The 27,300-nt window shown below is 40.5% G+C and overlaps 1 protein-coding gene across 1 annotated transcript in view; it reads right to left on the reverse strand.

Moving 5' to 3' along the window:
- The window catches only part of LOC143117816 (GTPase IMAP family member 8-like), a 344,603-nt gene that overhangs the window by 301,370 nt on the left and 15,933 nt on the right, over positions 1 to 27,300 (reverse strand). The gene's annotated exons all lie outside the window — the stretch shown is intronic.

Raw genomic sequence — 27,300 nt, forward strand, 5'->3', positions numbered from 1 at the left:
TGGAAGAGCCGACTAAATATGTATAAGAAATGACAAATATTGTAAGAATAACAAATAATTATAGGCTACAGCTGTCGCCTATACTTTGCCCCTTCCTGTTTGGTGTTGGAGAGAGGTCACTATTGGTTTTTATAGTTTACGTCACTATTTGCATGAGCCACGACTAGAAAGACTTGCGATAATATCAAACATGTTTGATATTGTCGTAACGGCAAAACTAGAAAAGGACTGACTCCGACTGACTTAAAACCGCTAAGATTGGCACCTTACACTTAACGATCTAGTTGACGGGAGCGCGCCGCGATTCCAGTACAACTCCCATGATTTCTGTCCGACTTTGGAAATTTAGTCGCCGACTGTGAAAACAGGCCAAAATCGTACAATGTAAGGCCGCCATTAGAGACATTGTGAGTTTCATCTCCAGATGAATTTCAAACTCCCTTGATGTTGCTGCTCTCTTCTTGCGTGTTTTGTCCTTTAAAGACTGGTCCAAGTAACGGTCAAATATTACATGCCCTTCCTGATACCCGACTATCATTCCATCAATGCGCTTCAAGAAGGCTTCTTGAAGGTCAGCAAAAGTTTGCATGACCGGTGTTTTTTTCATGCTATGAAGGACAGCCATGGCATCAACAATTAGAACTCTGACTGGATCAGCCTGTGCATTGTCAGTTGTTTGAACAGATTCAAGCATTTCACCAGTCACTCTTTCAACGGCATGCATAAGGCTAGCTTTATCAGTTGGGATATACAGGGAGCCATCTATAGTGCACAGGGAACGTGGTACAACTGACATCTCATAATTGCCAATGGTCTCCTCTAGTTTAGGCACAAGCTCAGGTCTGCTTCCTTGTATAATAAGGAATCTGCCCAGAAGTTCACGCTCCTCACGCAATTTCACAACTTTGTCACCAACACGGAATTTGGATTTCTCCATCCAGTTGGTGAAGGTTTTCAGCTTGAGTTTCTTCTTTGGATCCCAGACCGACAGTGTTGATTTGGGCAGCAGTCTGTCCTGAATGAAATTTTCAAATTGTTTCTGACCTTTCTCTGGAAAATGCAGAATATCATCCTTCGCATTTTCTGGCACAAGAACTGACGAAACTAGACTTTTCAAAGGAGATTGAAGTATGAATGGATTGCCGGTGCAGTAGAGCTCAATGGCATTACGCATCTTCACAGCATTTGCCCTTGATCTGATGGCAACATCTCCCGTAAGCTGGTAGTGTTCACTTTGCACAGACTTGGAGGATTGAGGGAAGCTATTTAGATATTGCATCACAATATGTGCAAGATGAGGCGTGATGACAAGACGATCAAGGGCAGCTTCATCCTGACTCAGTCCCACTATCCCAACATGACTCTTAAGTTCCTTTATCTTCTGCTCTAGATTCTGGTCTGTGAACAAATGAGTGAAGGGAACCTCTGATTTTGCCACAACAAAGTCTCCTGACCTAAGGGCATCCCATGTAGCAGGATCGATCATCTTGTTCCAGAGCATTCATTTGAGCAAGGTGGACTGGCATGAGGCGAGCATAATTCAGCAGATCATGTGCAAAGAAGTACTTGATAAGGTTCTCTAAGGCAGCGAGATAACCTTCCCAGTCAGCTAAACGACAGGCACTAATGATTTGCAAAAGACTTTCCACTTGTTCCAGGTATTGTACAAGAAATTGAGCAAACTCTCCACTTTTTTTTCCTGCTTCAAATGGTTGGATATTTTCCAAATAAAAGGACTGAATGCTACTGTACAATTGTAATGCTTCTGGACTGCGCTGATGTAGAGCCTCTTTCAAATCAACGCACTTGGCTTGAATCGATTCAAGTGGATGAGCAGAGGAAATTGCATCAAATCTCATCATCATGATGGCCAGGCTAGTTGTAATGTGATATTCAAGAGCCCGTTTGTATGCTTTCCCACCATAGATTCCACGGAGAGCTGCTGAAGAGTATGAACCACTTTCAATGGAGCATGTGTCAATGCCACTTCCATCAATTGTTTTGCCAAGAGCATGCAGTGCAGCAAACACTATGTGCAGAACACCTGCTCTTAGAATCCAGTTGCTGTTACCCACTGACTGCTGAATCTCAAGAGCACGTTTGTAAAGGTCAAGATCAAGGGTGATGAGGGTTCTCCTTTCAGGACCTACTACGAAAGCAGAGATGCCCTGTGTCAACATCAGAACAGTATAGAGGGTTGCATAATCTGTAGGGGAGGTCTTGAAGAGTGGAGCAATGACCTCTGAGTTTGTTAGGCCATGACTCTCAGATGACTTGGATAACAGCAGAGATTTAGTGGCAGCCCAAGTAGGCATCACTTTTTGTTTTGCTAACTTCTGATGCTTGGGAGTTTGCTCAGTTATGGAAAGAATGGAATCATCTAGATCAGTTTGCTCTTCCATGACTTGCTGCAGCTCCTCATTCTCTGTTTGTGTGTCTTTCTCATTTTCTGTGCTGTTGGTTGTATCTGTAGCTAAGTAATTAGCAAGTGCCCAAGTATGAGTAAAGGCTTTGGAAACATCATTGTCCAGCTGTCTGTGTTTGTAAGTCCTAAATCGAATTGGCTTGGTTCTGATTATTGGTTCCTGTAAGTATTTCACATCAAATCTGAGTGTTGGTGAAGGGAGCTTCTCTGGGATAACAAGGGGTTGGTTTACAGCCTCTCCATCTTCATCTCGTTGGTTCATTACAATCACTGTGCCATGGAAGGTGTTCTGTCCAGTGGGAGTGTCTTCAAGGAGGTCAATGTTATCAACAGCAAACCAGACATTCACTCCTTTTTTAACAAAATCAGGTAAGCAAAACCCATCAGTTTCCTTCATGCGCTGCAGAACACCTTGCTCATTTCACTTTTCCAGTCCAAGGATCCTTTTGTACTCGCTGCCAATATAAACATTTGACAAGTTTCTAACAAGGTTCTTGTCACGCACCCTTGAATGGATGGTAAGGGGTAGACCAATTGAAAGGGGTGTTTGGACAGTCTGCTGAAATCTGCCTTCCTTTTTTGGCATGTATTTTACTTGACGATCACTTCGAGTATTTTGAATGAGAAACTGGCATGCAACATCAACAGCTTTGTCCATTTCTACATTGCGCTTCTCAGAAACCTTCTGGATGTGATGGCCAAAGAGAACATGGGAAATGAAGAACTGAAGTAAAGGAGGGTTCTCAAAACTTTCAAAGCTGCCACTGAATGTCCATTTTCTGTGTTCCATCATTTCCTCTCGTAATATGTTGGCCATATTCTTCAACTGGCCCACTGTCTCACTATTGTTCAACTGTACTGCATGAACTTCCACTGCCTTGCTGACAGTTGCTGAAAGAGCAAGGATCTCAGGTTCATTTTTTCGCAGTGGTTTGGTGAAATGAACATGCGGTAGGTGTTCATTAATTAGCTTTTTCAAATGCTTGTGGTAGTTTCCTGTCTCGTTGATCTCCACCTGATAACGCTTCAAAATGGATATGTATGCACTGTTCACCTCAGCCATATTAATAGTAACATCATCAGTAAGACTGTTTTGAACAGAAATGAGCAGTTCTTCATCACAGACAGAGAACATGAGCTGAACATTATCGTTAGAAACAGGTGTAAAGGTGCGCTGAGCAGTTCTCAGGCATTTTACGTGGTAATATTTTTCATGGGCAGAAGCATCTCCTGGGTCCACTAAATCTGACACACAAGTTCTGATATAGTCATCCTGAGTCTTTTTCTTTATCTCAAGTAGATTTTGACCCATCTGGTCTGAACTCACACGGTGGAGAGGTTCTGAAGTGTCATTACAACAAAAGTCACAGGATGAGAACAGACACACTTGTGCTTTCAGGATGGTTCGTGTTCTTTTCATCCGGGCAGAGTCAACAGAACTGGAAGGGCGCCCAGGTCCCTTCACAAAACATGGAGAGTTAGATCGAGCACGCTTTACTCTGAGACGTTCAATCATGGCCTTGTTCATAACCGGTTTGCGACATTTGCTATGATAGCATGCCAATTGAAGCTCTGATTCATTTAATCCATTTAAACGATCATGAAGTTCTTTTATGTCAATTTGTCCAAGAGACATACGTTCTTTGCAGCTGGCAAGAAGCTCCTTAAGCAAATCAACATTGTTCACAAGCTTGTTTGAGGTTTCACCCTCATTACAAATAATGCACACAGAGCTTTTGTCAGACATGGCTTAAGATCATTTTCTCTTCTTGTATCTTCTGTCTGAATCTTTGCAATGTGATTCTCACAGTTTCTTCGTGTTCCCTTTTAAAGATTTTCTCCTATCCTTTGGATTTGAAGAACAACCTTATTTTGAGAGCTAGAATTTTACATGTGATTTTTTTTTCCAGTCTCATCTCTCGGTTTAGATTTTCTTTCTCCAAATTTCAAATTGAAATCGAGACTTTCATATAACGCACACTCTTCAGTTTACTGTTTGATAGTGAAACATTTCTGGGGTATTTATGTGTCATACTGCTTGTCACACTGAAGTTGTTTACAAAAAAAGATCATATTTTCTCATTTCATCCAATATTGATTTTCATCGATTTTTATATACCGATTTTTAGCTGGCATCCATTACAAATGGCATATGATAATTTTGTCTTCTTGTATCTTCTGTCTGTATCTTAGCAATGTGATTCTCAGCTTTGTGTCATTAGACAGAATTAAAACACATATATCTTGTGTTGAAATAGTTATCTTTGACAAAAATGGGCAAGCAGCAATGAGGGGGCCAAATAAAGTTGTGACTGCTGATGATTTAGTTTCTCTTTAAGGAAAATCCAAAATGGCCAATTGTTTATAACAATTGATGATTATTCCGTGGAGTGCAACATTTTTCGATGACGTCAGCTGCAGTCAGGTCTGTCTTGACCTCTCAGTTATACCTCCAAACACGCAAACAATACAGTACATGAACTTTGAGGCTTGTGATGCCTCAGAACAGAATTCCTAGTAATAATGTAAACATTTCTTATGAAAGTGGTACAAAACAACAAACAAACAACATAAAAATGAAAAAGTATTTCAAGTCAATGCCATCTATCTCCCCCTTTTTATAGTTTCTTAACTATAACAAAAAAAAAAAAAAACCAACTTAAACGGGCTGCAGGAAGAATTTCCTGCTTAAAAAAACGGAGACAAAGAAGTTTAGTCAAGCCTTTTCAGTTAGCTCATATTAGCTCTAGACAAAGACATCGAGGCGCCTCTAGCGGCAGCTAGTTAGCTCAGGCGTACTTAAAAGAGGCCTAACCATGCTCTCTTGAGCTTATGCTGTTTGAGCTTATGCTGTTTGTACACTTGAAAAAGGTTATTAGCCTACGACATGAATCCTGGTTTCATCATCCATCATAAGTCTCCATAATTGAAAAAGTTATTATTATCAATCCAATTTCAAATTAGTTGTATTTTATCAATTTGAAGAACACAGTATCATATCCACTCCAATGTTTTTACTTTAAACGGTGGAAAACGTCATTCGACGCCCCAACTATTACATTACGCTTTCAGTTCAACATCTTTAAAGGCTACTTCAAACTGTGATCTTAGTTACACAATATAAAGATGGTTTCATACACCAGCAACACTCTTATGCAATTTAATTTTCAGGTGAGAGATCCTCAGGCGAGCAGTCCCCCTTTTTGGTAGACTTTTACAGAAGATTGGTCATTTCTCCTAACTACCCCAGAATTTTGACCCCAAAATTCTCAATAGTGTCCATAGGACCGACTGCATTTTAGTCTTAAATGCATAGGCTATTTCCAGAAACACAACTGTTTCTAACGCCGAAAGCTTAGATTCATGGAACCGATATGATATTTATTTCAATACCTAGAGCCATTTCCAGAAACAAAGACTGTTTCTAACGCCCGACCAGTCTGACTAGAACTGTTTAGGAGCTCCCTAGATCTCACCACCAGAAAATATAAATTACCTTACCTTAAGAGTGTGCCTTCAAACACGATGATGAAGATCTCTGAGCAAAATTTTAATCCAATTTAAATCCAAAATTTTTATCTCACGGTTGGAACCTCCATAACTGATAGTATATTTTTTACTACCATATTTCTCTTGAGACTTAATCAGGACGAATGAAGTCAGTATCCAGGCTTTATTCTTTTCAATGAGGGGCCTAGTGCCCCTCAAGGGAGAAAAGTACATGTTTGTGTCACCCCATCATGGGTTTCACCAGTGTTCTCAGTATTCTTTCTCTGACTAACAGAGACCATATTTAAAGTTACACACAAAGAAGGAGTGACCTCTAGGTCCAACCCAGTTTGAATATGCAATAGAAAGGGAGGATGAGGATTAGGCCTTCATCAGGTCTGGTCAGCTTCTATTATCTTTTAATTAAAACTACCCCCTTTCCTGGGAAGTCCTTCAGAGGCTTGGACACATGCTGTTCTACAAACATTCACACCTTGGTGATGGGCAAAAGGCTATAGACAGGCTTTCACTGAATTCAAGGATACATTGCATACAGACCAAAGACACACACACAGTGTACACATGGGTACAAAATCACAAATGACCATAAGAACTATACAGTCTTCAAGTCATAAAGACTTGAATCATTAAACTGTTCACATAAAATATGAATACAAAATATTCCCTTCAATTCTCAGTATTCTCTTCTTTCTCTGACTAACAGAGACCATATTTAAAGTTACACACAAAGAAGGAGTGACCTCTAGGTCCAACCCAGTTTGAATATGCAATAGAAAGGGAGGATGAGGATTAGGCCTTCATCAGGTCTGGTCAGCTTCTATTATCTTTTAATTAAAACTACCCCCTTTCCTGGGAAGTCCTTCAGAGGCTTGGACACATGCTGTTCTACAAACATTCACACCTTGGTGATGGGCAAAAGGCTATAGACAGGCTTTCACTGAATTCAAGGATACATTGCATACAGACCAAAGACACACACACAGGGTACACATGGGTACAAAATCACAAATGACCATAAGAACTATACAGTCTTCAAGTCATAAAGACTTGAATCATTAAACTGTTCACATAAAATATGAATACAAAATATTCCCTTCAAGAGTATGACTAGCCATTGGATTTTTTTTGCTAACTGATCATCATGATATACTGTAACCCCTAAACGCAGGTTCGCTAATTATAGCGCCCCCAGTGGCCGAATTACACCAAATTTGTTGTGTACCCTTGGGAGGGGGTCAGTTGTCATGTGACCAAGTTTCGTCAACATACATCAAAGTGTTCCCAAGTTATGAGCTCCCTTACTGTTTGGCGACTTTGCCCCATTGGATTTGCCTTTATTACTGCAAAAAATGAGTCATAACAACTTCTGATCACAATGAAACTGTCATAAATGGACTCAGCATCCTCAATAACCCCTAAATTGACACCAAGATTGTGAAAATGTGATCATTATTAGTAGATGTCGTGTGTGGTCAGTATCCTGGCCAAGGTGAGAAAGCGCCCCCCAGAGGGGGGGCAAAACGGGGTCAGAAAATTTGCACCCCGTCATTTTTCAACAGTAGGACCCCAAATAAAGCGAATAAAACAAAAAAATCAATTTTAGCAAAACAATCCTACGGAAATACAATTCGTACCCCACTACAGTGATCATGCATCATATGAGCGCAAGCTTGGTTTGAAACTTTTTGGGGATGGGGATTTTACACGATCCTTCATCACTGGGCTAGTGTGCCCTGCTGTGTTAATATGACCGTGCTGATGCTAACAGCTGCAGCTCCCTTAAATCTAGGTTCTCATGCAAATTAGGCTAGCTTTTGCCAATGAAAATGAATGCAAAATAATAATAAAAAAAACCCAGCCCTGCTCCAAACTGAAGAAACGTTTACGTTACCAACAACAACAAACTCAGCTTCACTGCTAGGGGCGCGTCTAGATTTCTAGGCTACTTCACTGCTGCAAGTAGGCCTACAAAGTTGGCTGTAAATATGCTTCGCCATATTTAACGAACCAGCTAGCTTTGTGATAACAAAATCTTACCTTTTATGTGTTTAGTCCACTGAAAGTTATCCACATATCAAACGATTAAATCCACAGTTATGAAGGAACTGTTTTGGGGAGGCAGTTGCACTTTATCCCATTTTTGCTGCCCTTTTTAAAATTAAACACTTAAATCGATAGCCTAGATGAGCATTGCACATAACGTTACAACTATGTTGACATGATGATCAAGCTAAATGCCCAAAACACGTCACGTCATAAAGGTTGTAGGCTACAAATGCAAAAACTTAATGACAGCTTGTTCGTGGTGTAGCCTAGTGCTGCCTAATGGGATAGGCATCTTGTATTAGGTTATTATGTGTGGCAAATGTATTGGGCTTTAGCCTCTTTTAATTTATTTCATAAGAACTGATAAAAACTGAGCAGCAGAAAAGCTGTCATAGTCGATACATAAATAGTTTATTATTATAATTAGGTTATTAATACTATTACTTTACTACTTTTGTTACTGTTATTATTATTATTCGAATGAGCTAATAATGTAAATCTGAGTCTGAAATGTTGGCTACAAACAGTCTATACTGCTGTAACTGTACTGCTGCTATTATGTAAGGGATAACGGCCGCCGAGGTGTCCTGTTATACGGAATTAATGGACGAGGGGGGGGGGGCAAAAAACTCCTCCTCCCGAGTCCATTAATTCCGTATAACAGGACAAACCTCGAAGGCCGTTATCCCGCTTATCACCCGGTTGCAACATTGTAACAAGGAGCAGAAAAAACGGTGATTTGTTACTTGCTCATGAAAAAATAGAGCGGCTAGACCGCCCTCATTCATTTGGTTGTTATGGTTACCATTCATGGAATCTGTTAAAAGTTAGCCGACTATCAATTTGGGTAACAATGTAACATTAGCATAATGGCTCATTCATGGCAAAACACTCAAACACAAGGGTTGTTCCTTAAAGTTTTATTATTAGATCATTTGAAGTTAAATGCTACATTCCCGTTGATGGTGAAGTTTGACATTGAAATGGGTAGTTCAAATTTCTTCGCCATTGAGGCACCGATGTCAACGCCGTGTCGCTGTTCACCAGAGGAGCGTCCTGCCAACGAAGTAGTGCTAGCTGGACCTGCGGTGAGAATATTACTCCAGTCTTTCCTATCCTCCAGACTTGGAGTATAATAGCTCCGAAGGCTGGACTCGCAGCGATGCCCAGTGACTGCCATTATCTGTCGACTTTCTAGGCCCGCCTTGGATAGACGATGGACAGCGGTGCTTCGCAAGGAGTGATTCGTGTATGGAGGAAGCCCCACCTAAGGTAAATAACAGTAACGGGTTACAAGTGTTAAAAAATATGTTGCAGGCTAGGTTAACATTAGACGTTTAAAACATGGTTATCATTTATAATGTCTTACCTCTTCGCAGATGGTTTTAAGCAGGCTGCCCAGGTAATGGAGCCCCATGGGCTCTCTGGTGTACCATAGACCTTCATCTTGTGGAAGCCGCTTTGGGTGAAGATAGAAGGCGGTGGCATCTGCTGGACACTTTGAAATATATTTTTTAAAACTCCGCACCGGACATAACTGGTCATCAGTTGCATACATAAATCCTCGCAGAAGCTCTTTTTGCGGCTCGCACGGATCCTTGTGGTTTTTGGTGTCAGGGTTGTATCCAAATGTGACAAACTCTTGTCCATTTTCGTCAACTTTGACGATGAATGACTGCATTGTGAGCTCCCGGTTTCCCTCTCTGCCGCGACGGGCCATGCATAACTGAATGTCAAACCAGACCTTACGGACAAGGCCTCTAGGTGTATCCGTCGAAAGCGCATGAGATTTTCGCAGCATCTGGAGGTGCTGATCAGGGATGTGGGGATGATGGACGCTGACATCTTTTCCCTTCTTGCGGTACCTTTTTAAAATGGACTTAAAAACCGCATTGCAGGACCCAAATTCTTTGTCTGAGATGACATTGAATGATACAGCGCGGTTTATCCCCGCCCGTAAAGCCATGTAGCTGGCTATGCTGTAATCTTCGCCCTTCGTTGTCTGGACAGATGGATAAAACTGTCTTAGTACTTCGTTTAGGGCCTGTGCGGAGTATGTGTCGATGTCTCTTTTTCCTCCGTTTTCCTTTAGGAAGTCTTGCAGTGTTTTTAAAGCCCAGTTGGTGCTGCGCTGGGTAGTTTTTTCATGTACCTGGTCCTGTACTATTGCGATGTCTGCTGCTGTCAATGTTTTGTGTCTTTTCTCCGTGAAGGTCTCTGCTTTAAATGTGTTGTTGTGTCCATTTCTATTAAAGTCAATATCTTCCATTTTTGCGAGTTTTATCGTTATTTTGTTAACGCAAGCTGTCGAGCTGTCAATCGATTGTCAATCAACTGTCAAACCAACTGTCATTTACTATGGTTGTTATAGTTACCATTCATAAGAGCTCTAGAATTTTGATTGATATGGAACGGTGTCCTGTTATTCAGAATTAAAGGCCACCCGCCAGCCAATCAGAAAAGAGTATTTCTTCTCTCCGGGTGATAATAATTGTTAACTTCTGGGAACTATTTGAGGCTTCCATTAGCCGCCATTGTTGGAATAAAATGGAACATTAGCGTCAATGGAGTTGTCTATATGGCTCTGGCCAGGCCACCTGCATCAACTGTCAGTTTCTCAGGCTTGAAGCATACAGTCAAAGATGGTTGATTACAAAGATACTTCATGAGAGGCCATTTCCTGTCCCTGGAAATGTATGCAAATAGGGTAGCAGTACACGTCCCAGCACATTTATGCAGTGATCGGGCTCTCTTTTTAACATTGAGGTCTATGGCAGAATCCAAGAATTTCCCAGAATTTGTCAAAGCCTTATTTTTCTGAGCAATGGATGCACATTTCGGACACGGTATCATGATCTCCAGGCCCTCCTCCCTATTTCAGTAGAATGTCGTGATAGTATGACCCTCCAGTCGGGAGAAAATCAACATTAATGAAGGTGTACACCAAGTTTATTTTGTACTCCGGCTTGTCTGGCGTGGAACCGAGGCGTTCAAACGTAAGTCATACGTCAGTGACACGCCCCTGTGCAGGCGGGAACTGAACCAGAGCCCGTCTCTGACTGAACTCCACTTTGCCCTCATAGACATGAACTAGGACGACCCATCTTGCTACGCATTCATTATCTTTGATACAGTCTCATTCTCTTAAGACTAGACATCCTGTTCAACTGTTTCCTCTGTCCACAACTGTTTCAAAATAAATGTCCTCACTACAATAATTCCCTATTAAATAATATAACCATTTAAACTATCCACCTATTTAACTGTTCAGTCATTCCAACTATATTAAACCTCATCTACCTCGCAAATAATTTAACCATTGAAACTATCCACCTATTTAACTGTTCAGTCATTCCAACTATATTAAACCTCATCTACCTAGTTCAGTCATTCCAACTATATTAAACCTCATCTACCTAGCAAATAATTTAACCTTTTAAACTATCCACCTATTTAACTGTTCAGTCATTCCAACTATATTACACCTCATCTACCTAGCAAATAATTTAACCTTTTAAACTATCCACCTATTTAACTGTTCAGTCATTCCAACTATATTAAACCTCATCTACCTAGCAAATAAACTATCCACCTATTTAACTGTTCAGTCATTCCAACTATATTAAACCTCATCTACCTAGCAAATAATTTAACCTTTTAAACTATCCACCTATTTAACTGTTCAGTCATTACTATATTAAACCTCATCTACCTACCAACCAATATAGCAACCACCTCACGTACCCTAGCAGCAGCCTAGCAACCATGTCAAATACCCTAGCAACAGCCTAGCAACCACTTCCACAGTTACAACCTAGCAACCAACATAGCAACCAATTAGTTTAACCTAGCAACCAGCATAGCAACCACCACAACTAACCTAGCAACAGCCTAGCAACCACCTCAAGTACCCTAGCAACAGCCTAGCAACCAACATAAATACCCTAGCAATAGCCTAGCAACCACCTCAAGTACCCTAGCAACAACCTAGCAACCATGTCAAATACCCTAGCAACAGCCTAGCAACCACTTCCACAGTTACAACCTAGCAACCAATATAGCAACCAATGAGTTTAACCTAGCAACCAGCATAGCAACCACCACAACTAACCTAGCAACAGCCTAGCAACCACCTCAAGTACCCTAGCAACAGCCTAGCAACCATGTCAAATACATTAGCAACAGCCTAGCAACCACTTCTACAGTTACAACCTAGCAACCAATATAGCAACCAATGAGTTTAACCTAGCAACCAGCATAGCAACTACCACAACTAACCTAGCAACAGCCAAGCAACCACCTCAATTACCCTAGCAACAGCATAACAACCAACATAAATACCCTAGCAACAGCCTAGCAACCACCTCAAGTACCCTAGCAACAGCCTAGCAACCATGTCAAATATCCTAGCAACAGCCTAGCAACCACTTCCACAGTTACAACCTAGCAACCAATATAGCAACCAATGAGTTTAACCTAGCAACCAGCATAGCAACCACCACAACTAACCTAGAAACAGCCTAGCAACCACCTCAAGTACCCTAGCAAAAGCCTAGCAACCACTACCACAGTTACAACCTAGCAACCAATATAGCAACCAATGGGTTTAACCTAGCAACCAGCATAGCAACCACCACAATTAACCTCGCAACAGCTTACCAACCACCTCAAGTACCCTAGCAACAGCATAGCAACCACCATAACTACCCTAGCAACAGCCTAGCAACCACCTCAAGTACCTAACAACAACCTAGTAACCACCTCAAATGCCCTAGCAACAGCCAAGCAACCATGTCAAATACCCTAGCAACAGCCTAGCAACCACCACAATTTCAACCTAGCAACCACCATAGCAACCAAAAGGATTACCCAAGCAACCAGCATAGCAACCACTTAATTTGGCATAACAACAAACATATCACCCTAGCAACACTATTGAAACACAATATCTGCATTATTTGTTTTTACTCTATGATATTTTACATAATATTTTTTGCATTTTCATGCACTGTATTTCCTTCAGGAAATGCTTTTCTAGTTACAGTGCATGAAAATGCACTGTACAATTCTTCCTAGGCTTCTTATTCTTATTTCAATTTATTTGCTTAGGGGGATAGCCCCTTGAGATAAGATATCTCATTTTCGAGGGGGTCCCCAGGACAAACAGTACAGTACAAAAACAAAAACAGAACACTGAACAGGACAACACTTTCACACATACAGTACATTCACACAAAATCTCCCCCACTCCCACCCCAACGTCACCACCCTTGAGGAAAATAACAATAGGTCATAGCATGGCAGTATTCAGCCTACACATTTACAAAATATATTCAGTATAGGTGTTACAGAGAATAGTACTCAGCACATCACCAATATACATATACAGACACCTAATCATAATTATTCAAAAACATTTACATGTGGAGTTCGCCTGTAAGTAGGTCAGAATGGAAAATTTGAATGAGTGAAGGCAGACTATGGATCTGATATGCCTCGGCAGACTATTTCAGTCGTAGGGCGCTCTAAATTTAAATGCCCGTCTACCAATCTCCTTTGTAATATTTGGCACCGTGAACGTTGGGTGTTCAGTGTGCCGCAATCTGTGGCTAGGTCTGTGTGGAATTAGATAGTCTTTAAGGTATTGGGGGAAGTCAAGGTACACACATTTAAAGATGAACTGATACCAATGAAACTGTCTTCTGGCTTTTGGTGATAGTAAGTTCAGGGAGTCATACAATACACAGTGATGGGTCATAAACGGACATCTTAGAACAAATCTACACAGGTTATTAAATGCTACAGTTAAAGGTTTCAGGTTTGAGTCTGAGGTGTTTTGATAAACAACGTCCGCATTTTTTTTTCAACGTCCGCAATTTTATTCTTCATAATGCACCATTTTGGACATTGTTTCCAGAAGTCTGGAATGTAGATCAGGGAAAATGTAGTGATGATAAAGCATGAAAATAGTGGAAATAACTTAGTATTATTCTCAGTGATGGCTAGAGGGTTATCCCCCATGAAAGAGACCCGCCATCAAACTTTTAAAGAACTAAATAACAAGAATGTTACATAGTGTAAGAACACTACAAATAAAAGGGAGTTTTTCCTTGCCCCTGTCACTCACCAAATAAAATTGAAAATTAAATTGAATAGTGTCTTTAACTATTATTCAAGAAATTGTGGAAGCAGTGGCATAATTTTGTCATGGTCCTTTTGGTCAAGTTTGTATTGGTGAGCACTGCGTCCATAGATGTCTGGCACACTGACACAACAAATGATATGTTGGAATGGCACCCAACAGGGGATCTGTCTTTAGTCCTATGGCCATGTGAGGATGTTGTTGACACACTTCATGAATTTCACAAAAACGTAACCATGTTCATCTGAACGTTCAACAATGTTTCCAATGAACCAGTCATCATCATAGATACAGGCAATGTATTTTCCTGGCTGGAAAACTGAGTTTTGTGGCTGATCTGACTGCGAGTGTTCTGCCTCCGGGTGTTCTGTATCCAAGTATTCTGAATCCGATTGTTGTCCTGCATCGACATCTGTGAATATTGTATCCTGTGATATTATTTTTATCCGCATCTTATTTTTGGAAATTGGTATAAAGCAATGATGCGATCGTGTTCCACTGATCGTTTTGGCCGAGGCGTAACGTCTCTCCAATTCATATGTTTCCTCGTGTTTTTTAATATCTTCTGCACTAACAAAGAAGAATGTAATGTTCTTAAAGTTTTCTTTTGCCCATTGAAAACAGTAAAGGAACCATATGTAAGACATGTATTTCAATTAATCATAAAATGGCCCTGATATGTTACTAGACATTAAGAAATCATGTTCATTTCAAATACTAATATCACTGACAACAGTTAGTCTGGCCAGGATATTGTCATTTAAAAAGTGAAGTAGCAGCCCTCAACTGATGTTGATGTTGTGTTTTGTCATGTCATGTTGTGTTTTGGCCTGATGCGCCACCCTCTACCTATCTACTAATTACAAAGTCAGTAGTGTTTTGGCATCCGGTTTGGCAACCTCGAGTCAGGGGGGAGGGGGAGGGGTTACACCGCTCTATAGTAATTTGAAAGTGATTGCAGTACCAGGTTTGGCCACAATCTTACATATGGTTCCTTTAAGAACATTACATTCTTCTTTGTTAGTGCAGAAGATATTAAAAAACACGAGGAAACGTACGAACTGGAGAGACGTTACGCCTCGGCCAAAATGATCAGTGGAACATGATCGCATCATTGCTTTATATCAATTTTGAAGTTTGATGGAGGGTCTCTTTCATGGGGCACAAGGGTTAATCCGTGACAGTCTCAGTATTTAATTGTTTGCCATCACTGAGCATAATACTAAGTTATTTTCACAATTTTCATGCTTTATCATCACTAAAAACTCCCTGATCTACATTCCAGACTTCTGGAAACAATGTCCAAAATGGTGCATTATGAAAAATAAAATTCATATTATGGAGCTTCATAGTCAAACATTTTATTTCATTAAAAGAAAGAACAAATGTATCTTTATCTGGTATAAATCTCATTAGGATCATCAAGTTCCCACATGCCGGAGAGGGTTTTTGGACCCCAATGAAACCCCCACCAGTGGTACCATACCCTTCAAATTAATTTTGGCAAGAGCAAGGTTCCCACGTATAACAAATAATCCTGTTTAGAGTAAATATGATCATTAATTGTGGTGCTAGGGCCACCCAAAAAGTGAAAAATCACACATGCCGTCAACATTTTTTAGGACTTTGGTGACCCACCTCTCACCCAAACAGTAAGGAATGTTAATTCTGTTGAGCCCTCTACCACTATTAGAACAGACATTATGGGCTTCCAAAAATGGCAAAAGATGAAATGTGAAATTCCAATGTGTCAATTAGGGCTGTGGCACCCGGAATTCAAATGGACGCCACAGGCAAACCGTTTGAGATATTGACCTGAAACTTCAGATTCCTTTGTTTGGTAACATAAGGCATATATTCACCGCTTTTCAGCAAAATCTGAGAGGTGTCATGTACATGGGTGGCTGAGTTGGCGTGGAATGACCCTGTTTTGATAGATGAGCTCAGTTTTCTCTCGAGCGAGCTGTAGGATCAGCTGTTTATCCTGAAGACTGAGAAGTTTTACCATAATCCAGTGGTCCCCAAACTACGGCCCGCCACCTCATTTTGGGTGGCCCCCCAAAACATGTCCGTGGTATATAGCAACCGGCCCGCACGGGAGTACGACATCGTCAAACTATAACCTCCGCAATTTCCCCCATTCATTCTCTATGGCGAGTCTTAACAGTACACATGTAATACTCTTTTTGTCCACTGGTGGTTGTTTTGGCGCTGTTTCGCGTTTGCCATCAAAAACGGAATGAAATGTAGGCCTATCTGCAAACAATGTAAGAGGCCTATGCTGACTGCATCAGTGCTCAAAGTATTCTAAAAGTTTATCAATGAATTGTTAATAACTAACTAACTTATATTCAAGTCATTTTTCTGGGACTTTCTGGGATAATTATTTTTATTTGTTCAAATGTTGAATGATGGTCATTTCAGATCACTTCAGCACTTCATAAAATCCTCATAGTTTGAGAACTTTACATTTTCAGAGTTCAGAGTTCACACATTTTTAATGAAATATACTTTTGTGACTACCTGCTAATACTTTTGGGAATGCAAAAGTCTTTTTATTAGTATTATTTAATTTGAGTTACATTTTACACTGATATGGCATGATGGCAATATAAACACAGCTAACAATGGTATTAAATTGCAAATTGCAAAAGCCTGTAGATTAAATGTAATGGAATATTCAACTAAGGTAGACTGCTGTTGTTCACAGCACTAAGCTATTTATGGTTACTGATATACTCCGAGTCTCTGGCCCTCTCTTACAGCCAGGCATAGTAAGCTGGCCCTCGGAAGAAAAAGTTTGGGGACCACTGCCATAATCGGTCTGGGTGGACTTGGTCTGCGTTTTGGGTCAGCATTTGTCGGAAGTGTGGTGGGAGAACGGTGGGCATACTCGATCACAGGTAAAGTTGGAAAGTTTTCTTTCCCCAGGAGTAGAGGGATAAGGTATTTTATGAAGCCGTGAATGTTCTGACCCTCTGCCTTTTCCGGAACATGCAGAAAGCGCAAGTTATATGCCCTGCTGCGATTCTCCGCTTCCTCCAGTTTATCGCGCAGGTAATTATTATCGCTGACTAGTGATTTGACCTGATTTTGCAGCTCAGTCAAGTTATCCTCGTTGCCGCTGACTCTTTGTTCCAAGTGTGATACATGGTCACCAAGAGTAGTCATCGAGCCTTGGATAGTTTGTAGGCTCGTCTGAATATTGTCCATTCTGGTATCGATAAGGGAAAACATTTCCCGTTTCATTTGCTGTAATGCGTCCCAAATTGTTTGATTGGAAATTGACGTGACATCCATGGCGAGGTCAAGCGTGCCCAGTACGCGAAACAAAGCTAGCGTTTCTTTACCTCACGTAAAGTTTCTTTGAGACAACTTAAAGTCCACTTTAAAATTCACTTAAATTGAAAAAGACAGGCTGTAGATTTAACGCATGAGGACTAGGATTGAAACATTTAGCGGACAGCACCTGATGCGCACATAACTCACGACGCCATCTTGACTTGAATCAGAAAATGATGCTTATTACAGTGCACTGTACTGTTCTTCCTAGGCTTCTTATTCTTATTTTTCCTCTTCTTCTAACGCAGTTAATGCAGCTTCAACCATTTAACGTAGAAACTTCATTCAAACTACATTTAATTCATATTGCGCGCACATTTATTATTATCTTTTTTAATGTATTGGGAGTTGGGGGCCTGTGCCCCATCAAAGCTCTAGGTCGAGAATCGCCCCTGGGTGTGAGTATGAGTTTTGACTGACGAGCCTAGCAATCTGTCTGATGTCTGCTTGAATTGACACTACTAGGGCCATTCTGTCGGGAGTGCTTCGATTTGGCCAGCTTCCCTCGCGTCCGCGCGCGGGATCACGCAACTTTAATTTGGATTTTTCCAGTGACGCTGCAACGCCGCTGCAACAACCCAAACAACCGGCAGATGTCTCAAGTGAGCAGGGTGTCTCGTAAAAAGAAATGGAGCCTGGAAAACCCTACATAGACTTCACTACAGACTTTAGCAGACTGGTTTAGAAATAATTTAATAGCCAGAAATATGCCTGCCCTGTCCTAATAAAGAAATATTTCGCTAACTGCGAGTGAATCCCGTTTGCAGCTGTAGAAGAAACATTCTGGTTTTCTCTGAGTGCAGCGATGATAGACAGACATCATTTGGACAAAATATAGAGCACATTAACCTCCGTTGCTCAGCCAAATGCCTTCCTGTTACGTCCTGTTATCACGGAGTTACAGGCGATAAACTATTTTTGATGGTCACAAGTTTACTTCATTAGCGGTTTATTTTTTTTATTATTAAAGAGTGTTTTTCATTTAAAGGTTTGACTTTGTGCTTATTAAGTAGAGCATTTAGTGCTCTCCCCAATCCCAGACGTTCACATTGCATGTTTGTTTGTAATGGATGCAACCGCGAGATACACGCTTGACGGCAATGAGTTGTTAACAGACATGAACCAAGACATATAGCCCAGCAGCAATCTAGGGACTGTTCATTATTTATTGAAGGGGCCACCGGAGGAATTTTGAGCGCTTCAATCAAAAGTTTCATGACCCTCCCCTGCTTGCAAGAAAATATTCAACGACCCTCCAGCAGAATTTTCAAAAAAGACATGACCCTCCCCGGCCAACTGTCGATGTCTTTCGCCCCCGCTCTTAAGCTTAAATGTGCTTAAATGTGCTTAACACATTTACTTAAGCTACCGTTCTAAAATCAACCTCGGCTTTCTGATCTTACACATCACACTTCACCAAGATGGTGGCCATTTCAGTAGATTTACTCACTAACATTGTTGTGGAAACACAATAAGCATGGAAACTAAATGCACACTTCCTGCAACTGCATTAGCCTACTTGAAATAAGTTACTCCTGTAAGTATTCACATGAAATAAAACAATAAAACATTGAGACCATTCAACAAAGCACACTGGGTAATAACAAATTCAACACATGAACTGGTTGCTATGGACTCGTCTCTAGGCTTCCTCAGTCATTGTAAAGCTGCCGAAGCTGAACATTATCCAAAACTCCATTTCTCAGACGAGCGTCAATTTGGGAGCTTGCATGCTACCATTCCTTCTCAAATGACATGAAAAGGCCGTTTGCACAATTTCACAAATAATCACAGGGACCAAAAAATACCTAACATGCCAACTTTTTCCGGGTTTATCACGTAGCCTATTTTAATTTCCGCTGTCTTGCCGTTTTAATATTTTACCGTAGAATATCCCATATTACTGTAATACTCTCATAACATTAGTCCTGCCATCTGACCTGTCTCTGTGTTGTCCTGTTGTTACCCCCTTGCACTTCTAGTGAAACAGATGTATTCAAATCATCGTTTTGCTTGCTTGAATGCGAACTTAGAGTGATGTAGGCCTAACCTATTTAAGTTAACGACGTGGTTGTCGTGAGAGCATGATTCATTGGCGCTTGCAGTGTTCGGCCGTAGCCTATGTCTACGTGCACACCTGCCTATCAGGCTATAATCAGCTATGAGTAAACAAAGAATTTCCCCTGTTTGTATATTCACTCTAAGTTGGCCTACCATAACTTATCTCTACACTGTAGACCATAAACTGGCTATTTATATGAAATAACCAAATGTATTGTTCAACTTTATGAAGCAGAATTACGCACTGCTACTTGGAACGTAACACATTTTTGTTTGCGCAGGAGAGAGAATGACAGCGATTAACAAATTGCACATGTTGCTGGTTACCAATACTATTTTTATTTTTTTTGCAAACAATTAAAACAGAAAGGATGGAGACAGCAAAGCTAGAGATGAATGAAGCACAAGTATGCCTTATGTTAAGGATGCACTTAGGCTACACGGTAAACTACAAGTAAAGGTAAATTTAGCTTTTTTAGGGCTGGATAAAGTTGACCAAATGAATATAGGCTGTTAGGCGTGAATAGAGTAGGCTACTTTGTTGCTCCAACCCTTCAAACGTTAATGGGGACGAATGATGACATTTTCCGTATTTTGCGTGAAAAACCCGGGAAATCTCCCTTATTTTCATTGTTAAATGTTGACAGCTATGGAACGAAAGAGAACGTTATATGGCGACAGAAATCAACAATCAAACAAGCCACTTTGATTTTTTGCCGTTTTCCTGAATACAAAAGATGGGTGACCCTTCCCTCAACAAAGAATAAAAAGACATGACCCTCCCCTATTTTCCTCCGGTGGCCCTTTCAATAAATAACGAACAGTCCCTAAATGAATAAATGTAAATGTAAATGATTTAAGAGATGACAATGTCACTGTAGTCACATGTAAACAGTTTCTGAGAATGCTGTATGTGACATCTGTCGCACAACGTGTGTTAAAACAAGACCTGAATGTACTCAGAGGGCTACAAATAACAGAAGCATACGTGACATTTGTCAGGCAGCCAGACAAGTATGGAGAGGGGGAGGGGGCAATTTACCACAGTGGTTTCCTGTGTTGAGGCCAGAGTCTGATTTTTTTGTCTAATTGTATTAGCCTGGAAAATCCAGACCCTGATAATCTAGAAAGATTAAGGGTCTGGCAAAGAGCAATGCAAAAGGACCAACTCGAGGGGCGGCACCAAACATGCATTTGAAACTCTCACTGCACGCAATTGGATAACGCCACGTCCAATCACTCTTGCCGTATCCGGTCGGCAAAACTGCAAAAACGGCCTTCTTGCAAAGGAACGATTCAAGCACGGTTTTCTGTTCCTCTTTCAGATGAAAAGCCAAGTCTAACTCGTTCATTGTAGCAGCCAAAGCCGTTTCAAACAACTGGTGTTCATCCGTAGCCAACTTGCAATGTTTACTAAATGATTCCGAACGTCGCAGCGTTGTCGTCATCAGTTTAGCTCGCCTCTGGCCCGCCTCTATCAGACATGCCGATTTGATTGATTGCCCAGAATACTTGGGGAGAAAGAAACGTGCATCATTGCTCTTTGCCAGAGTGTCTTGCAGAGACAATTCCATTGTGCTCTCGCGAGAACTCTGGATTTCCAGGGTATAATTGTATGTGAAGGAGAACTTTCCCTAGTATTACAACTAGGGCTGTCAATCGATTAAAAAAATTAATCTAATTAATTACATACTCTGTGATTAATTAATCTAAATTAATCGCATATATAATTTTTGCTGTGAAGGTATTTTAAATATTTAAATTCAAATGAATCATTGAATAATCAGCATTAGTGACATTAAAGTTCAAAAACTCTTTTATTATTATTTTCACTGTTCAAATAATTGCCATAATAATCTATGATCTGACCTAATATGCTGAGGAAATAAATTTGAATGTGCTTTGGGAAGAAGTACGGAATACACAGGACGGAATAAATTGTGCATGACAGCCCCCTTACATTTTGTTATTCCATAATTTACTCTAAATGTTATAGGGGTGAGTGATGGTCTTGGAGCAGCCATAGTTTGTAACAGTGTTGATTTCCTTAGATATCAGTAATACAGTTATGTAAGTCACAAGTAGACAGTCTCTGATGACATTTCCTGACAGTGTCACTGGAGTCACATGCAAACAGTTTCTGAGGATGCTGTATGTGACATCTGCCACACAACATAAATAAAAACAAGACCTGAATGTATTTTACATGACAGAAAGCTATTGGCAAAAAAAGAAAAGTCAGACAGAACATGCAGGGAGGAAAAGTGATATGTTTAGACAATTTATCAGCATGGGAGACATGTAGGTTAAACCTGAGCTTGTCTCTCATAATAATATGAATCTGAAGCACCAAAACTATAGTGACAAATATAGATGTACACAGTAAGACAGACTTGGACACAATTACACACAGAGATAGATAGACATGTTGTAGATTTGTTTGAGTACTTTCTATCCGCTTTCCTGATCAGATCTGTGTGTAACTGTCACAAAACAATAAGCTTTGTTAGACTACTTCTAAAAGTATATGCAGGGCTACACTTAACACATTCAGGGCTGAATTCCTGGCAAAATGGCCTGGCCACGCCCATGTTGTATAGCTATGAGTACCATTTACCATAGCTATACAACAGTGCTTTGATTTCAAGTGATTATTGTAATGCTGCCTATATGGGCAGTACCTCAGGCTTGGGGGGCTGGGTAGTGTCCTGAGGGGTCTCTGGGACCATACTGTGAACTTTCATGTTCCTGGGCTTTGCTGCACAACAACTTTTAGGGTGAGAAAAATAAGAACAATAATAAATAGATAAATACAATAGATTTTTTGATCTTAACATAGATTAATAACACTTGGTTAGATTTCATTTTTTGCAGTGCCATCTAGCATAGAGAGAAAACCACACTGCAAAAAATAAAATCTAACCAAGTGATATACCAACTATTTGCCATTGTTTTTAGTATGAAGTCTTCAAGAACGAGTCTTATGAAGACAAATTTGCTCAACGCACTGGCAGACAAATTTGCTTGTTTTTAGGTCAAATTTGCTTAATGCACGGCAGACAAATTAGTTTAAGATGTTTCATCTTAAAATCAAGCTAAGTCAAACTCTTCTGAAATTAAGTCAAATGATTTTACGAGAGAGTGATAGGTAAGTCTCTTTATACTGAAAACAATGCCCACTGGAGTGTTTGATCTTGATATAAGACGTGGCTAGATTTTGTTAGATAATCAGTTTTTGCAGTGCAGCAATTTCTTTGAAATCACATGCAATCTTACAATGGGGAATGAGTTCCTTGCTATTCAGATAGTTACATAATATACTGTACAAGGAAGTGAACCTTTACTCTGGTGATAAAAGGCTGATGCTGCAGGCAATGGCCACATGCAGCCTCTTTAATACAGATGTCATTGTGTGACACAATCTTCTTGAGAAAGGGAAAGTACTGGTGAGGTTTCTTAACAAGACAAATTTGCTCAATGCACTGGCAGTCAAATGTTCTTATTTTTAGGACAAATTTGCTTGTTTTCAGGATAAGTCAAACTCTTCTTAAATTAAGTTATATGATTTTACAAGTAAGCACAAGGTAAGTCTCTTTATACTGAAAACAAACAATACAAACTAGTTTTTTGATCTTGATATAGGATTAATAACACTTGATTAGATGTTTATTAGATAAGCAGTTTTTGCATTGCGGTGAGGTAGGATTCAAACCAGGAGAGCGTTTGCCTGAAATGCCCATGTTTGAGAGTATGGATAGAAAGGTTGACTGTGTCAAAAGCAGCTGATAGGTCAAGCAAGATGACTGAGTAGCTGCTCTGGCAGATTTTAAGGCTTCAGTAACAGACAAGAGTCGTTTCAGTGGAGTGGCCACTTTTCAACCCAGACTGGTTCGGGTCAAGGACATTCTGTCAGAGAAATTATTTGTTTGGAAACTTCCCTTGCTATAGTCTTAGAAAGAAAAGATAGGAGTGGGAATGTGTGATAGTTCTCCACCGTGATGGAAGCAAGAGAAGGCTTTTTAAGCAGTGGAGTTACCTAAACCAGCTTGAATGCAGTTGAAAATGTACCAGAAGCAAGTGAAGTGTTACATGTGCCCTCACATAGCCTATGTAAATGTGCAATCAGTTGGTCTATCACGCCTACTCTCACTGTTTTACAAAATGGCCATGTTTCCCATTCAAAGATGAAATTCTTCACTTCTTTGTTAGTCTCTATCAAAAGCTGTTGCTCACTTGGTGTGAATGAAGCTATTTCCTGCATCCTTTTTATTCCAACCATGAGAGAAATAAGAGGATATACACACATATCCTGAATTACTTCACCTGGCTTGACTTAGTCAACATTCCTATCATTCTGGCTGGGTGTTCATGAAAAGTGTCTTTGAAGCTGCTCTGAAGGACCCATCCTTGACTTTGGGAAACGGTGAATGTCTCCTGGCAGGCCAGCAAACCCTTCTTTTTCGGTGAGCCTTTTTTTGGCAGTTTACAAACGGAGTGCTGGACTGAGGTGCAATGGCAAGTGTACCCTGTAGCCTCGCTCTGGCCACCGGGTGAACAAGGCGAATAGTTGATTTCACATGATGGTTATGGTTATGGTTATGGTTATGGATTTAGCAGACGCCTTTGTCCAAAGCGACATATAAATACAAAACAACATAATAATATTTAAAAATGAACAGGGAACAGATTAAAATCTAGGTCAAATATAGTAAGGAGAATAGTTGTAGTACACAATAATATCAATTCAATCAATAGCCTAATGAAAAAGCAATATAAAAAAGGGGAAAGGCAATAATAAAACAATAATGTCAATTCAATCAATAATATAAAAACAATAACATGCTAAGACTACATTAAGGAGAATATCAATAATAAACAATAATGTCAAATTAATTAACAGCCCAATTAAAATAAAACAACATTATATAAACCATAACACATAAGCGCTTAAACAACTAAGTATATGTTGAATAGGAATGTCTTTAGACCCCTCTTAAACGACCCAAAACTACCACAGGAACGGAGACCACTGGGCAGTTCATTCCACCAACATGGAACCACTGAAGAAAAGAGTCTGGAATTAGACCCAGTTTTTATGACTGGTCGACACAACATACGCTCACCAGAAGACCGCAGTGGGCGGTTGGGGATGTAAGGCTTGATTATTGAATTAAAATAACTAGGAGCAGATCTAGTTAGTGTCCTATAGGCCAAAGTGAGAGATTTAAATTTAATTCTGGCTACTATAGGGAGCCAATGGAGAGTAACTAGGAGAGGAGTTACATGTGTCCTCTTTGGCTGATTGAAGACCAGGCGTGCTCCAGCATTTTGAATCAGCTGTAATGATCTTGTTACACAAGCGGGTAAGCCAGCTAATAGTGAATTACAATAGTCCAGCTTAGAGATGACCATGGTCTGAACAAGAAGTTGTGTGGAATCTTGTGTCAGATAAGGTCTGATCTTCCTAATGTTGTAAAGCATAAACCGGCATGATTTTGCAATAGAAGCTATATGCTCAGAGAAGTTAAGTCGGTCATCAATTACAACGCCCAAGTTTCGTGCCGATCTAGTTGGGGTCAGTGAAGTTGAGTCAAGCTGGATGTTAATCTGTTGGGGAATAGCTGTTTTAGCTGGAAACACCAAAAACTCTGTTTTTGAGAGATTAAGCTGAAGGTGGCGATCTTTCATCCAGGCTGAAATATCCTTAAGGCATGCAGAAATCCGGTGGGAAACACTAGAGTCATCGGGTGGGAAAGACAGGTAAAGTTGAGTGTCGTCTGCATAACAGTGATAGTCAAATCCATGGAAGCGAATGGTATCACCTAAGGAAGTGGTGTAAATAGAGAAAAGCAAGGGTCCTAATACTGATCCCTGAGGCACACCTGTGGTGAGGGCATGAGACTTAGATACTTGTCCCTGCCAAGACACATTGAAAGAACGCCCTTTAAGGTAAGATTCAAACCAGTCAAGAGCTTTTCCAGAAATTCCCAGTTCAGATAGTATAGATAGGAGAATGTCATGGTTAACAGTATCAAAGGCTGCAGATAAATCTAGTAGAATTAATACTGATGACTGAGCAGAGGACTTAGCTTCTCTCAATGCTTCAGTCACAGACAGAAGAGCAGTTTCAGTAGAATGACCACTCTTGAAACCAGACTGCATAGGGTCTAGTAGATTATTCTGATGAAGAAAGTCACAAACTTGCTTGAAGACCACTTTCTCCAAAACCTTTGACAAGAAAGGAAGAAGGGAGACAGGTCTGTAGTTCTTCACCTCAGTTGGATTAAGTGTACTTTTCTTTAGCAGAGGTGTAACCCTAGCCTGTTTAAAAGAATAAGGAACTATTCCAGAACTGAGTGAAGCATTAAATACATGTGTGACTGCTGGTAGAACAGCGGGTGAGATAGACTGTAGAAGAGTGGACGGGACAGGATCTAATGGGCATGTTGTTGGACGACATCGCTGAAGCAATTGAGAGACTGCTTCCTCATCAAGAGGAGAAAAAGAGTCAAATGATGGGGTCATACTAACACAAGGCAAAGCCCTCCTTATAGGAGCATCAAACTGAGCACTTATTTTAGCAACTTTTTCAGTGAAAAATGTTGCAAAGTCATTTGCTGACAGTGAAGTAGTTGATGGTGGTGGTGGAGGATTGAGGAGAGATTTGAAAGTAGAAAAAAAGTTGTCTACTGTCAGTGGCGCTCTCAATCTTGCTTTGATAGAATGCCTTTTTTGCAAGTGTAACAGTGGATGAAAAGGATGACAGCAAAGACTGGTAGTTACTAAGATCATTTCCATCTCTGGATTTACGCCATTTCCTCTCAGCAGCTCTAAGTTCCTTTCGTACTGAGACTATACTGTTCGTCAGCCATGGATGGCGAGGTTTAGAACGAGTAGGTCTTGAGGAAAGAGGACATGCTGCATTCAGACAAGATGCCAGTGTAGAGCAGAGAGTCTCTGTAGCGTCATTAACCTCAAGTGTCAAGAATGAGCTAGGAGTAGGTAAAGCAGATGTTACTAATGTTGCAAAATGGTCACTTGAGAGGCTTCTGAGATTACGCCGGAACGAAATTATCGGAGGAGGAGCTGCTGGGTTATCCAGGAGACACACAGAGAATCTGATAAAGTGATGATCCGATACATGTAATGGATTAACCAAAACCTTGTCTGTATTACAGTTACGTACCAGAATTAAATCAAGATCTTTACCAGCCTTGTGAGTAGGAGGACTGTGGACACGTGTGATATTAAATGAGGAGAGTAAGGACAGGAAGTCAATTGCAGACGAGTTATCCAAATGAATATTAAAATCGCCAAGGATTAATAATGGGCATGCATCCATTGGAATAGCAGACAGTAGAATGTCCAACTCGTTCACAAAGTTCCCAAGTTGTCCTGGAGGGCGATAAATAACCACCAAGTATAATTTGTATGGTTCAGTTATCATGATGGCATGATATTCAAACGAGTTGTGGACCTGAGCAGGCAGCAACTGTGTAAACCTCCAATCATCAGAGACGAGAAAGCCTGTCCCGCCTCCTCTACCAGACGAACGACTGGTATGCGAAAAAGCATAACTGGTCGACAACGCTGCAGGCGTGGCAGTATTCTCCGGCTTAATCCACGTCTCTGTAAGCGCAAGCAATTGAAGCGATAACTGTGAGGCCAGAGCAGGAATGAAGTCCGCTTTATTCACTGCAGATTGGCAATTCCACAACCCTACAGAAAAAGTAGGACAAGCCTGCTGAACTGATTGTTGCCTTTCAACACCAGT

Source organism: Alosa pseudoharengus, unplaced genomic scaffold, assembly GCF_046254945.1.
Source record: "Alosa pseudoharengus isolate Yale_2024_CS ecotype anadromous, Long Island Sound unplaced genomic scaffold, YU_APseudo_1.1 YU_APseudo_1.1_scf_1, whole genome shotgun sequence".
Classification (NCBI taxonomy): domain Eukaryota; kingdom Metazoa; phylum Chordata; class Actinopteri; order Clupeiformes; family Clupeidae; genus Alosa; species Alosa pseudoharengus.